We start from the raw sequence: 13676 nt of genomic DNA, 5'->3' as shown, positions 1-13676 counted from the left end.
CTGGCAGAGAAGAAAGCCTGTCTCAGACAGCAGAGCTGGGGGACTAGCCTCCGGCTAGTTGGGGGAAAGGAGATGACTCTTGAGGCTTCACTCGCCCTGAGTGGGTGGCTGGGAGTGAATAAACGGAAGCCGACTCAGCTCAGGCTCTTTCAACATAATTGATTATGAATCCAGACATCTGTGGGGTAACTGCTGAAGGCAACGGAAGACAGAAATAGGCAGGGGGAAGCGGTTCAGAGATGTCCAGTCCCTCCTCACCTTATCCTAATGGCTCAATAGCACTTAACAATGATGCTGATGGGTAATAATAACTTTAACAAGTGCCGAGTGCTAGTGTATACAGGCATTGTGTTGGGCAACTTGCACCTATTGTCTGAGTTCATCCTCACAAAGGCCACTTGGCAAATGAGGACACTGAGCCAGAAACAGAGGTTACATACTTGTTCAAGGTCACGCAGCAGGAAGTGGTAGGATTTGTGGGGGTGACTTTCCTCGCAAGTCCCCCCAGCCACCATGGATGAGAGTAATCATGGTTGAGACATGTGATCTGCTTGGGGAGGAGAGGTGGCCATTTTCCCAGAGGAAAAAGGCCATGAGCAGAGGCCAATTTCTCAAGGGAATAAGGCGTTGAGCTCCCTCCTCCAGGGGCTTTTATTGGGTTGTAATACACAGGAATACAGGGCAGCAAGGATCAAACAGTAGATAACATTTCAAAGAAATCTGAGGGCTTAGTATGAGTCAGAGTCTGTTAGGAACAGAGTTTTAGGGTTTCCTGCTTGAACCCTTAACATATATATGAAAGCACTCTTAGCAGAGCAGATTTCACAAGTTTATCAGGAAGTCTTTGTGATGCCAGATTTTCCCCCAGGACACACTCTAACAAGGCAAGGATCTGCACCTCTCCCCAACAGGTATTCAGCCTTAAGGGGATTAGAGCCAGGAAGCACTTCTCCCAGAGAACATGGGGACTTGGGCTTTGTCAAAGCCAGGGGGCAGGCAAGAGTCCACTGCTGCCTTATTTGTTGCAGCCCCCTGAGTCCTTCCGTGAAGGCCTCCCAAGTGGTCAAGTCTGGGTTTGGTTGCCCCCCCCCCCCCCACTGTGAGGGGTCTTATCCATCATTGACTTCCGACCAAGCTTTGGGGGCAGGGAGAGGAAACTGAGGCAGCATTTGCTACCAGAGACAAGCTTGATCTCCTGCGGCTCATATTCCAAAGGTCGTCCCTCACCCTTGGCCACAAGGGGTAGAGGTACAATTTCTAGAACCAGGTCTACAACAAGGATTGGTCTAGGACTTAGCTCTCAGGACTTTGGCCAGTTAACACTTACACATTGAACCAGATTTGCTGCTTCTTGTATTGCAAATGCACTGAGTGCCCTGAAATGTGTCAAAGGGGGCCCTTTGGGCTCCATGTTGCAGCTTTAGGTGGAGAAAAGGACCACGTCTAACACTGCAGACACCTGTATTCTGTGAGGCAGCACTGTGTCCAGGTAAAGAGCCACATTTCACAGCTTCCTTTAAAGACGGGGTGGCTAATGTGATGTAAGTGATCACTGTTAGCTGTCTTCTGGGAACCTTGGAAGAAGCGGACTTAGCTAAGAAGTAGGTACCCTGCCCTGACCAGTGTGGTTCAGTTGGGTGGCTCAGTTAGTTGGGTGTCATCCTGCAAAGCGAAAGGTCGCCAGTTTGATTCCTGGTCAGGACATGTGGATGGGTTTTGGGTTCCATCTCTCGACAGGGTATGTATAAGAGGCAACCAATTGATGTTTCTCTCCCTCTTTTCTCCCCTCCCTTCCTCTCTCTCTCTAAAAAAATAAATCTTATAAAAAGAGAAGTACCCCTTTGTTTTTTCTGCTTTCCTCCTCTTCATAGGTGGAATGTGGATGTGATTGCTGGACCTGCAGCATTCACCTTGTGAATATGGGGTGACTTTGAGGATGGAAACCTCAAGGATGATGGCTCACCTGGAAAAAAAGAGTCTAGACTTCTGCTGACCCAGGTGTCTTCATGGTCATCCATACTAGCCAAGAATTGCTTACCTTTAGGACTCCTTTTAGGTCCTAAAAAGTAGTAGCCCTGTGTTTGGTCTCAGCTCTCATTATTCCTGTACCTCTGTTACCTAGAAGTTGAAGCTAACCTAAACTGATACAAGCCCCCATGCTCTGACAGGTACTGGGGTAGGTACTTCACACACCCGATCCCAGCTGAATTCTCCCAGTATAGGTAGAAATTATTTTTTATGGCAAAAGCTCAGAGGGGCTGCATAGCTAGACAAGTGCAGGGGCTGGATTTGAACCTGGGACTACATAATTCTTCAAACTGTTGCTGTTTCCATGGAGTCATCCCAGAGAGAAGGGGACACAACATTTGAGCTAGAACATTTAGAAAAGAGAATGCACCGAAGCATGGAGAGACATGTAAGGGGGGCTAGTTTTCGGGATTACAAGGAAACTGAGTCAAGTGGGAAGGTCTGTGTCATCAGACTTGTCACACTTGGGAAGAAGAGTCAAGAAGGCAAAAAGTCGGGGGGTAGCGGCACACAGGCTGGGGTCACTTCATCTGGAGACAGAAGTTTGGCCATATCAGGTTGCTACATTTGGGACCACTGCAGATGACTCTTAAACCTGTGTGTCTAAGAATTTCCACTCAATTTCTCTCGCCAGTGGTTTTTAAAAAAAATTATTTTATTATTATTTTTAAAATATATTTTATTGATTATGCCATTACCCTTGTCCTATTTCCCCCCCTTCATTCCTCTCTACCCACACACTCCCTACCATCTCCCCCTTTAGTTTATGTCCACGTGTCTCAAGTTCTTTAGATTCTGTATTTCCCATAGTATTCCTGCCTTCCCCCTGTCTATTTTCTACCTACTGTCTATGCTACTTATTCTCTGTACCTTCTCCCCCCTTCTCCTCCTCCCACTCCCCTGTTGCTAAATCTCCATGTGTTCTTCATTTCTGTGGTTCCACTCCTCATCTAGCTGTCCTCTTGGTTTGCTTTTTTTTAAGGTGTTGTTGTTAATAACTGTGAGTTTACTGTCCTTTCACTGTTCATATTTCTTTATCTTCTTTTTCTTAGATAAGTCACTTTAACATTTCATATAATAAGGGCTTGGTGATGATGAACTCCTTGAACTTGACTTTATCTGAGAAGCACTTTACCTGTCCTTCCATTCTAAATGAAAGCTTTGCTGGACAGAGCAATCTTGGCTGTAGGTCTTTGGATTTCATGACTTGGAATACTTCTTTCCAGTCCCTTCTTGCCTGTAAGGTCTCTTTTGAGAAATCAGCTGACAGTCTGATGGGCACTCCTTTGTAGGTGACTGTTCCCTTCTCTCTTGCTGCTTCTAGGATTTTCCCCTTCATTTTAGTTTTGGCTAATGTAATTCTGATGTGCCCTGGTGTGTTCCTTCTTGGGGCAAAACTTCTTTGGGATTCTCTGAGCTTCCTGGATTTCCTGGAAGTCTATTTCCTTTACCAGACTGAGGAAGTTCTTCTTTATTATTTGTCCAAATAACTTTTCCACTTGTCCCTCTTCCTCTTCCCCTTCTGGTACCCCTATAATTCGGATGTTGGAATGTTTAAAGATGTCCTAAAGGTTCCTAAGCCTGTCCTCATTTTTTTGAATTCTTGTTTCTTCATTTCTGTTTGGTCATTTTTTTTCTTTCTTCTGGTCCACTCCCTTGATTTGAGTCCCAGTTTCCTTTCCATCACTATTGGTTTCCTGTGCATTTCCCTTCATTTTACTTAGTTTAGTGTTCATTTGTTCCTCTAATTTGTGACTAAAATCAACCAGTTCTGTGAGCATCCTGGTCTCCAGTATTTTGAACTGTGCATCTGATAGGTTGGCTAGTTCTTGGTTTTAGAGTTACTGGCTCTGGGGCTTTGAGTTCTTCTTGAGCCATAATGTTTTGGTCCATTCATGCCTGTTACATATGAGGAGCGGAGCTTTAGGAGTTTACCAGGGCGGGGCAACTCAGTGGCTGGGTTGTGATGATGTATGTGGGGGCGGGGGGTCAAAGAGGGGCAGTGGTCGTCCCCTCTGCTGCTTCTTGCTGCTGGGGCCTGGGAGGTCTGTCTCACTGCTCGCTCCTTTGCCTGGTTTATTGGCCTGTGAATGTGTGGCCACGGTTAGCCTGCCGCCTTGCACCCCTCACTGAGTCTGCCTGTTGCAACCCCATGCCTGGGATCCACCGACTGCTGCCCACGCGCCTGGGTCGGTCTGGCTGAGTTTTCTTGTGAAATCCCGCTTTGCCAATTGCTGATTCCACCCCTCTTACTGGTCTGACTGAACGGTTCCTTGTTGTTGGACTTCCGTATAGTTCAATTTTCTGTTTTTTGGTTGCATTTTTGTTCCTAAAACTTTGTTGTCTTTAAACTTGGTCGTGCACGTAGGTACAGTGTTTCCACCTATGCCTCCATCTTGGCCGGAAGTGCCTCACCAGTGTTTTATTCAGAGAATGAATAATGGGATAAGAAGGAGGGAGGGTTTTTATTGTTCCCTGCACCAAGTGCTGGTGGCTCCCCACCATCTCCTGTCTCCTTCCATCCTCATCCCCTTTCCTTATTTTTTCCCCTTTTGCTCTGATGGCATCACACAGCCCCCAGCACACTTATTATTCACTGGGCACCAACTCTATGCCTGCAACAGAGTGCCACACGAATACCACTGACAAGGCCCGGCAGCCCGAGAACAGGTGCTGGGCTTAGCCTGTTCTGCGCAGGATCCTTGTTTTATCTTATTTAATCCTCAGGGTAACACTCCTAGACAAGCACTGTTATTATCCCCGCAACACGTGTAGGGCACAGATAGGCTTAAGTGCCCAGCTCAAGCTTATACAGGTAATAAGTGGGGGAGCCAGGGTCCCAGTCAAGAGTTCATGGTCCTCGCTGGTCTCAGTCCTGTCTCTATGACATGAGCTCTCTACTGGGCATGTGTTTCTAAACCCTGGGGGCTGCTATCCCAGATCACTGCCACTGGACTGACTCTGCAGTGTCCGGTCAGTCCCCAGGGAGTAGAGGTGGGGTGATTCCGACGTCCGCTCTTAGTTAAAATACACTCAGTGTGACATAAGGCCCTATCTTCTGTTACCTGGGAGATAACAACAGGCAAATCACATAGGTAGCCATAATATAATTGTGTGTGTGTGTGAGTATACACTATGACATGTAATCAGGAGACCAGCTGGTAATCACCTACACAAGCATGGCTGGCACTGTAACCACATTAGCATACGAGGGTGCTAAACTTATAGAACTGAACAGTGGACGAGCACTGACGAGGGGTCCCCAGCCTCCGATGCCCATGTGTGGGTGTGTTGCTACTACAAAGGGCTGATGCTGCCTCTGACCCCTTGTCTGTGTGCACTGACCATAAGAAATAATAGGGGCTGACCCCTGGCCACTGGCAACCCCAAGTGGGATTTTTATTCCCAAACTCACCACGTCCCTGGGAATTGGATTTTGTTATAGCGCTGGTTAAACTATTTAATTTTCTTGTTTGATTAAGACTTAATGGGCAAGCATTAATGTCTAAGGTGTACTGCATAATGATTTCACTCCCATACATCATGGAATGATTACTGCAGAAAGTGGTTAATGCCCATCCTCTCATACAGAAAAGAAAATATTTTTCTCCTTCTGATGAGAAGTCTTAGTATCCATTCTCTGAGCACCTTTTGGATGGGTCACACGGCAGCATCACTGTGGTCATTAAGTTGTACGCTGTGTTCCTAGAATGTGGTTATTTCAGGACTGGAAGGTTGTACCTTTGGGCCACCTTCCTCCAATCCCCCTTTCCCTCCCTCCTGGGTCTGCAACCTCCAATAACCGGGTCTCTTTTTCCATGAGTTAGCCTTTTTTCCCCCCAGACATTCCACATATAAGTGAAATTATATAGCATTTGTCTTCCTCTGACTTATTTTACTCAGCATAATGCCCTCCAAGTCCATCCATGTGGTTGCAAACGGCAGAATTTCCTCATTTTATATGGCTGAATAATATTCCACTGTGTGTGTGTGAGCACATGTGTGTATGTATCTATCTTACATCTTCTTTGTCCATTCATCCCCTGAGGGACACATAGGTTGTTTCCATGTCTTGGGTATTGTAAATAATTCTGCTCTGAATATGGGAGTGCAGGTATCTCTTTGATGTGGTGTTTTCATTTCTTTTGACTGTATTCTCAGAAATGGAAATGCTGGATTATATGGTGGTCGTTCTGCTTTTAATTTTTTGAGGACCCTCCATACTGTTGTCCACAGGGGTGGCACCAATTTACGTTCCCGCCAACAGCGCACAGAGTCCCCCTGTCTCCACATCCTTGGCAGCGAGTGTCTCTTATCTTTTTAACCATGACCATTCCAACAGCCAGTACCACAGGGAGTGGTATCTCGTTGTGGTTTTGGTTTGCATTTCCTGGATGACTGGGGATGTTGAGCACCTGTCCGCTGTTCGTGTATCTTCTTTGGAAAATGTCTATTCAGGTCCTTTGCCCCTTTTTAAATTGGAGTTTTTGTGGCTGCCCTCTGGCCTGTCAGGGTGGGGAGCCACACTCGGAGTGGGTGGGGCTGACTCAGCTCCCTTGCCTGGGTAAAGTAGGAGGGCTCACCTTAGGCACCTCTCAAATTTTCCAAATAGGCTGTCTGGTCTGGAGGGCCAGGGAGCTATACTCAGTGGAGGGAGGGTGGGGCGGTGAATGACACCTCCCCACACCCCCATCATCTGGGCGAAGCAGGGGAACCCTTCACACTCTGTACTGGCTTTGCTCAGGCGTGATCAGCTCCACCGGGCCACTTGTGGGCATGCGCGCGACTGGGCTCTGCAGCCCCTGCTGTTCACGCCAGCCCTTCCAGTCCCATGAGGCCGGGACAACACTCAGCGGCAACTGGGGCAGTGACTCAGCTGTCCTACCTAGGTGAGGGCAGCCCAGCACCCGGCTGACTTCCATGGTGAGGCTGTGCCACCAACTTGGTTCTGCAGATGGGCAACGCTGCTAGTGGGGACTCCCGACTTGGGCTCATGCGGTGGGAACAGCGACCGCCATCACCTGAGTGCTGGTTGTTGGAAGCCGCTCTTTCCTTCTGGGCACAACCCGATTCCCCTGCAGTCTCTGTGTGGTTCGCTCTCACAAAGCGATCCCCAGTGCTGGGGCAGCTGGATGTCCCCTCTGAGCTCTCTGTTCCCACCGAGGAACCACAGGCTCAGGGGGTGACCTGTCTGCATGGCGCTGTGCCTGCCCGGAGAGGTGGGGCCTGTGGTCAGCCCGGAGCAGCCCTTCTAACGCGGGCTGTGTTGGTCTTTGCAGGGAGATGCTTCCGCCTCAGCCGTGTCCCGGGCTGCTCTCAGTGGTGTCCTGTCTGTGAACAGGTGTGGACGGATCCTCTTAGAAGGCGGAGCGAAGTCAGGACCCACCTGTGTCGTCATCTCTGTGATGTTGCTCCAAGTGAGCCTTCCAAATGAGCAATTTCTGTGCCCCATCCTTCTAGTAATTAAATATGATAAATTCACTGGAAACTGAGCCAAGCAGTTCAGGCCCGGTTGTGATTGGACTAAAATCAAGTATCTTTAATTTTGAGGGTGCCATTTGTGGAGAGGAGGTCCCTCAGCTGTGGGGTGTGGGATGCTGGGGGGTTCGATGGCATGCTCAACCCTTCTTGGGCACCTGCCCCCCGCCACCACCTCCCCATTTAGAGTGTGAAGAAGCTTTAATTTAGCCATAGTGTTCTCTTATTCCAAATTAAATTACCTATCTGACAATATTTAAATTAACCTCCAGGCTTCCTGGAGAACATAAAAGTTATTTTGAATTATTTTCACTGCCAGGATCAGCACAATCCCCTTCCCAGCTGGCTCGGCTGGTATTCAGCAATCGAGAAACCAATTTTTAAATTAATACAATTTTGTGTTCGTAAGGAAACCATTATTTTTAATTATCGAGCATTTTCCTCATCCTGGCTTCCCCAGTTAATAAAACCCAGCTATTTAGCATGGATTTTACTTCTATGGACGGCAGACTTTGGGAAGCCATTTCCCCCATGGAATCGCTCCCCAGAATATATATATTTTTCTTTTTAATATACTTTATTGATTATGTCATTACAGCTGTCCCATTCCCCCCTTCACTCCCCTCCACACCCTTCCCTCACCATTCTCCCCCTTAGTTTATATCCATGTGTTGCAAGTTCTTTAGATTCTATATTTCCCATACTATTCTTGCACTCCCCCGTCTATTTTCTACCTACCATCTATGCTACTTATTCTCTGTACCTTCTCCCCCCTTCTCCTCCTCCCACTCCCCTGTTGCTAACCCTCCATGTGATCTCCATTTCTATGGTTCTGCTCCCGATCTAGCTGTCCTCTTAGTTTGCTTTTGTTTTAGGTGTGGTTGCTAATAACTGTGAGTTTGCTGTCCTTTCAATGTTCATGTTTTTCATCTTCTTTTTCTTAGATAAGTCCCTTTAACATTTCATATAATAAGGGCTTGGTGATGACGAACTCTTTGAATTTGACCTTATCTGAGAAGCACTTTATCTGCCCTTCCATTCTAAATGAAAGCTTTGCTGGATAGAGCAGTCTTGGATGTAGGTCTTTGGATTTCATGACTTGGAATTCTTTCCAGCCGCTTCTTGCTTGTAAGGTTTCTTTTGAGAAATCAGCTGACAGTCTGATGGGCATTCCTTTGTAGATGACTGTCTCCTTATCTCTTGCTGCTTCTAGAATTCTCTCCTTCATTTTAATCTTGGCTAATATAATTATGATGTGCCTTGGTGTGTTCCTTCTTGGGTCCAACTTCTTTGGGACTCTCTGAGCTTCCTGGAAGTCTATTTCCGTTGCCAGAATGGAGAAGTTCTTTATTATTTGTTCAAATAAATTTTCCACTCGTGGGTGTTCCTCTTCCCCTTCCGGTACCCCTATAATTCAGATGTTGGAATGTTTAAAGATGTCCTGGAGGTTCCTAAGCCTCTCCTCACATTTTGAATTCTTGTTTCTTCATCCTTTTCTGCTTGGTCATTTTTTCTTCCTTCTGGTCTACTCCCTTGATTTGAGTCCCAGTTTCCTTTCCATCGCTATTGGTTTCCTGTGCATTTCCCTTCATTTCACTTAGTTTAGCCTTCATTTGTTCCTCTAATTTGTGACTAAAATCAACCAATTCTGTGAGCATCCTGACCACCAGTATTTTGCACTGTGCATCTGATAGGTTGGCTATCTCTTTGTTGCTTAGAAGTATTGGCTCTGGGGCTCTGAGTTCTTCTTGAGCCATAATGTTTTGGTCTGTTCGTGCCTGTTATGTATGAGGGGTGGAGCATTAGGTGTTCACCAGGGTGGGGCGACCCAGGTCACTGGGTTGTGAAGCTGTATGTGGAGGCAGGGTCAGAGAGGGGCAATGGTGTTTGTTCCTCTCTTGGATTTAGGTCCCCTCTGCTGCTTCCCGCAACCAAACCGGGTCCCCTTGGTGCCGGTTCCTGGGTGTGTGGGCCTGTGCACCCTTCAGGACCCTGTGGGTCTTTCCAACAAACTCTCTGTGGGCCTGGGAGCTTCTCCTGGCATCTCGACCCTGGAAGCTTTTCCAGTTGGTGCTTTCAGGCTCTAATTCCTGTCGCTGTGGCCCTAGCCTGAGCGGTTTGTCTCACTTCTTGCTCCTTCGCCTGGTTTATCTGAGTGTGAATATGTGACCATGGTCAGCCAGCCGCCTTGCGCCCCCACTAGGTCTGCCTATTGCCACCCCACGCCTGGGATCTGCCAACTGCCCTCTGTGCGCCTGGGTTGGTCTGGCTGCTTTTTCCTGCATGACCCTGCTCCGTCACTGACTCCGCCAACTCTTGCTGGTCTGGATGAGTGGTTCGCTGTTGTTGGACTTCCATACAGTTCAATTTTCTGTGTTTTGGTTGTGTTTCTGTTACTAATACTTTGTTGTCTTTAAACTTGGCTGTGCAAGGAGGCACAGTGTTTCCACCTACGCCTCCATCTTGGCTGGGAGTCTAGAATATTTTGATCTCACCAAGCACCTGCCTGTCACAAGGGGGCTCCTAAAACACCCTGAGAAAAAGACCTGTCGTTGTGAACATGGTCTTGCCGGGGCTCATAACCAGAGACTCTGAGTTCAGGGGCAGCAACAGTGAGGAGACTAACCCTGCACAGGGTCCCCTCCAGGAGGGGGCAGTGTTGCTCAGTGGAAGGCTTCCAGTTAGACTCCGGGAAGAACCGCTGGGAGCATGGGAAATTCAGAAAAGGTCAGTGAGGAAGGGCAAGGGATTCTCCAGGTCTGGTGGTGGTTAAGAGCAGAATTGCTGCCTCGAAGAGTTTAGTTATTCACCTACTGAGAGGAAAAGCCTGGCTTAGGAGGCAGATCTCCGTTCCCTTTCCAGGTCAGTCCTCTGGCACCGAGAAAGCAGCTCTTCCCAGCTCCCTCTTCCCACGACTCCGTGCTACCCTGGGGTCAGGGCCTGTGCCGACAGAACAACCTGCTAAGCTTAAGTAATGTGTCATCAGAAGGGCAAGTCTCTGCAAACACATCAAATAATATATTCCCCAAGCAAACCCTGGTTGGATGACTTGCTGCTTTGGACGGTGGTGAGGTGGAGAGGTGAAAAGGCCCAAATTTGGGGTGCAGCTTTGACAGTGACTAGCTTTGTCATTGCAAAGCAGCGCCTTTGCTCTTCATGTCTCCCGTCTCCTTACCTGGAATGGCCTGTGAGCTTCTGATGGCGAGGAACTTTATCTCAATTTTCTTAATGTCCCTCTTATTTTGGACAGTGCTTGGGGCTTACCCAACACTTTATAGGAAGGGGCTTGAATTAGGCTGAGTTTAAGAGTCCTGGCCACTCTGGTGATCTAAGGTTCTAACTCGGCAAACCGAGAACAGGAAATATGAGCGGGACACCTTGTCTTTCAGATACCTGAGTGTCTTCATTCCCAGCACAAGTAGAATCAATCTGGGAGACTCCCCTCCTTACCCCCTGTCAAGACCTGGAATTAATCGATATCTGAGGGAGTGGATTTTCATGATGTCACCTTAAAATCCCACCCATCCATTCATTAAATATTTACTGAGCGAGTACTATGTGCTTGTCACTGTGATCAGCACTTAAGATAGAGCAAGACAGACCTGGCCCCACCCTCATGGCGCTTCCAGGTCCAGAAGGATAAAGACATGGGAACCAGCAATGAAGAACATTAATGTGGTGATGAGAATAGACATAGGTAAGAAATAATGGGACCAGAGGAGGGACATTTAGCCTGATCAGGGCTGGCAAGGACAGTTTCTCCAAAGCAGTGTTGCCTCAGTGGGGGCTGGAAGCATGAGTAATACTTCCTAGGTGAGGCTGGGAGAAGAGTCAGACATTCCAGGTGGGGAGGTGAGCAAGTGACAGCTTCAGTAGTAAGCAAGGGTCCTGGACAGGCAGAGCCCTGTGGGAATGTTCTAGTGGGGGTGGGTGGGCCATTGGCAGGGGTATGGCCAAGAAGAGTGGCATCTGCCACGGAGGCTCAGCCCGGATGACCAGAACGAGCTTGTACTTGTCACTCTTCAACGTGAACTTCCAGAAGCCAAGTATGTCACGTGTCTCCTAGCGTCTAAGAAGGAAGGTATTGCTGGCAGTCCAGGCTGCAGGTGGATGCTCCTTCGCATTCACTGGTGGGTAAACCTGGGGAGGACTTCTGTATTCCTGAGGTCCTGACCAGGACCAGTAAGGCCCCATCTGCTTGACCTTGCCCCCCCCACAGCTGGTTTGCTGCATCGCCTCTCCTTCCGCTCAGGTTACAAGCAACAGTCTCATATGTCTCATATGTCTCAGGGCTGTTGCACGTGCTGGCACCCTAACACAGGAGGCTTTCCCCCCATCCCACACCCGGGAAATTCCTACTCTTCATTCAGGTCTCAGCTCAAATGTCGTTTTCTTAGAGTGGCCTCAACGTCAATCAGTTATTTCCTGTTATCCTCACCCTATCCGTTTTTTCCTGATAGCACCCATCGTAATTTGTTTGGTGAAGCTCTGTGAGGGTCTTTGCCCTTTTCCATCACACCCTCCAAAACAGCAAGTCATGGGAAAGTGACACTTGCTTGGGGGATGCGTTAAGTTTGCCCTTCTAATTATGGGTTATGGAAGCTACTATTAAATGTATTACAAGTTGTTCTTTCTGCATCAGCACTGCTCACGATTTAGAGTCTTGTCTGCTGCAAGGTCCAGTGCCAGGTGCAGAGCCAGGAACAAAATAGGTATTCGAAAAATCAAACACGAGTTGGCGCAGAACGGACGCCCCAGGGTAGGAAGGAGCTGATGAAATCCGGGCTTCCATGAGGATGGTGTACGTCGACAGACCTCCCTGAGTGGGCTCCGTGCAGAAGTGAGTTCACGTGTGTGCCTTCCCGTGCACGTCTGCCTCATACCTCACTCTTCTGTCACTGTCATTTGCCACAAGAGTGGAAGTAACACCAGCCAACGTGTAATTGCAGTGTCATATTAATTACATGGAAACCAAAACAAAATTACTGACTCCCACTTCTTCTCGGAATTCTAGCAACACTAATACCAATATCACATGGAAGATTACCTTGGAAGCAATTTCCCTTTTGTTCTGCCACCCACGCATGTGGCTGTTTTTTGCATTTGCAATCTTTATGTAAATCATTCGCAGGAGGAGCTACCCTGGAGGGTGGTTACATGCTTTCCTCGTCAGGGAGAATCATGCACCAAGTCAAAGAGCAGAAGTTTTAAATCTTAATAGAAGGAGTCAGTTTCAGTTCTGTCATCCAAAAGTCTAGGAAAAAAGCTTGCTGGGGCGAAGGGAGGCATTATTGCATTTACGGATCCTCAGGGCAAGCATTCTGCCTTATGATTGGCTTTGGAAGATGCAGAATGTATCTGCCCTGTGTACGTGCCCACGTGGGTGCGCACCACACGATTTAACCTATGCTCTTTCCCTTCCTTCTTCAGTCACAGTGTCTCCTTTCTCTAAGGCTTCCCCTGCCTAGGTAGTCCTACTGATGCCCATCGTAAGATCCATGTGACCCAGGCCTGGCCAATCATAGATCCCCATTTTGATGACCAGTAATTGGCCCAGGGATGGGAACTCCATCTGTGGAGTTCCTTCAGGGGCTTTATTTATTTGTTTTTACATAGATGCTGGGGGAGATCCATTTTCTCTGGGTTTACTAAGCTGAGACAATGTCAGCCTGGAGTCAGCTGGGACCACGTCTGCCTGAGCCCCCACCCCCCCATGGGAAGAGGTGACCCTTTTTAATGTAGGAGAAAATTAGGCCAACTGTCCAGAGAAGTACTGCCGTGAGGAAGGGAGCAGGAAAGAGGAGAGAGACAGACAGGGGCAGATAGACACACACACATACAAGCCCGATGAAACCGTCTGGGCTTGTGGGGTCAGGGAGCTGCCCCTCTCTTGTGGGGGCCATGCCCTCTTCTATGAAGCTAGTTTGGGTGTACTTCCTGTTGTTTGCAGTGGCGATATCCCTGACAGGCAGAGGGGCACCAGGTTTGTGCACGTATGCCTGCTGTTGGTGGGGGGGGGGGGCGCGGTGGAATTCACTCACTGCCACCTTCCAAGGAGGAGCCCGAGGAGGCGTGGCCACAACGTGGAAGAGCTCGAGGGGGTGTGGTCAACATGCCTGCCTTTGGCACCTGTTGTCCCAGTGCCTGCCACGGAGCACTTGTCACTAGGG

At 48.4% G+C, this 13676-nt stretch overlaps 1 protein-coding gene across 2 annotated transcripts in view; it reads right to left on the bottom strand.

The window, feature by feature from the left end:
• Positions 1 to 13676, bottom strand: part of TENM2 (teneurin transmembrane protein 2) — a 343633-nt gene that overhangs the window by 16477 nt on the left and 313480 nt on the right. The window lies entirely within an intron of this gene.

Source organism: Sturnira hondurensis, unplaced genomic scaffold (assembly GCF_014824575.4).
Source record: "Sturnira hondurensis isolate 20B ecotype Veracruz unplaced genomic scaffold, ASM1482457v3 Scaffold0000022, whole genome shotgun sequence".
In the NCBI taxonomy this organism is placed as follows: Eukaryota; Metazoa; Chordata; class Mammalia; order Chiroptera; family Phyllostomidae; genus Sturnira; species Sturnira hondurensis.
Note: the sequence above shows the minus strand (reverse complement) of the source record. Positions and strands in the feature narration are given on the sequence as shown.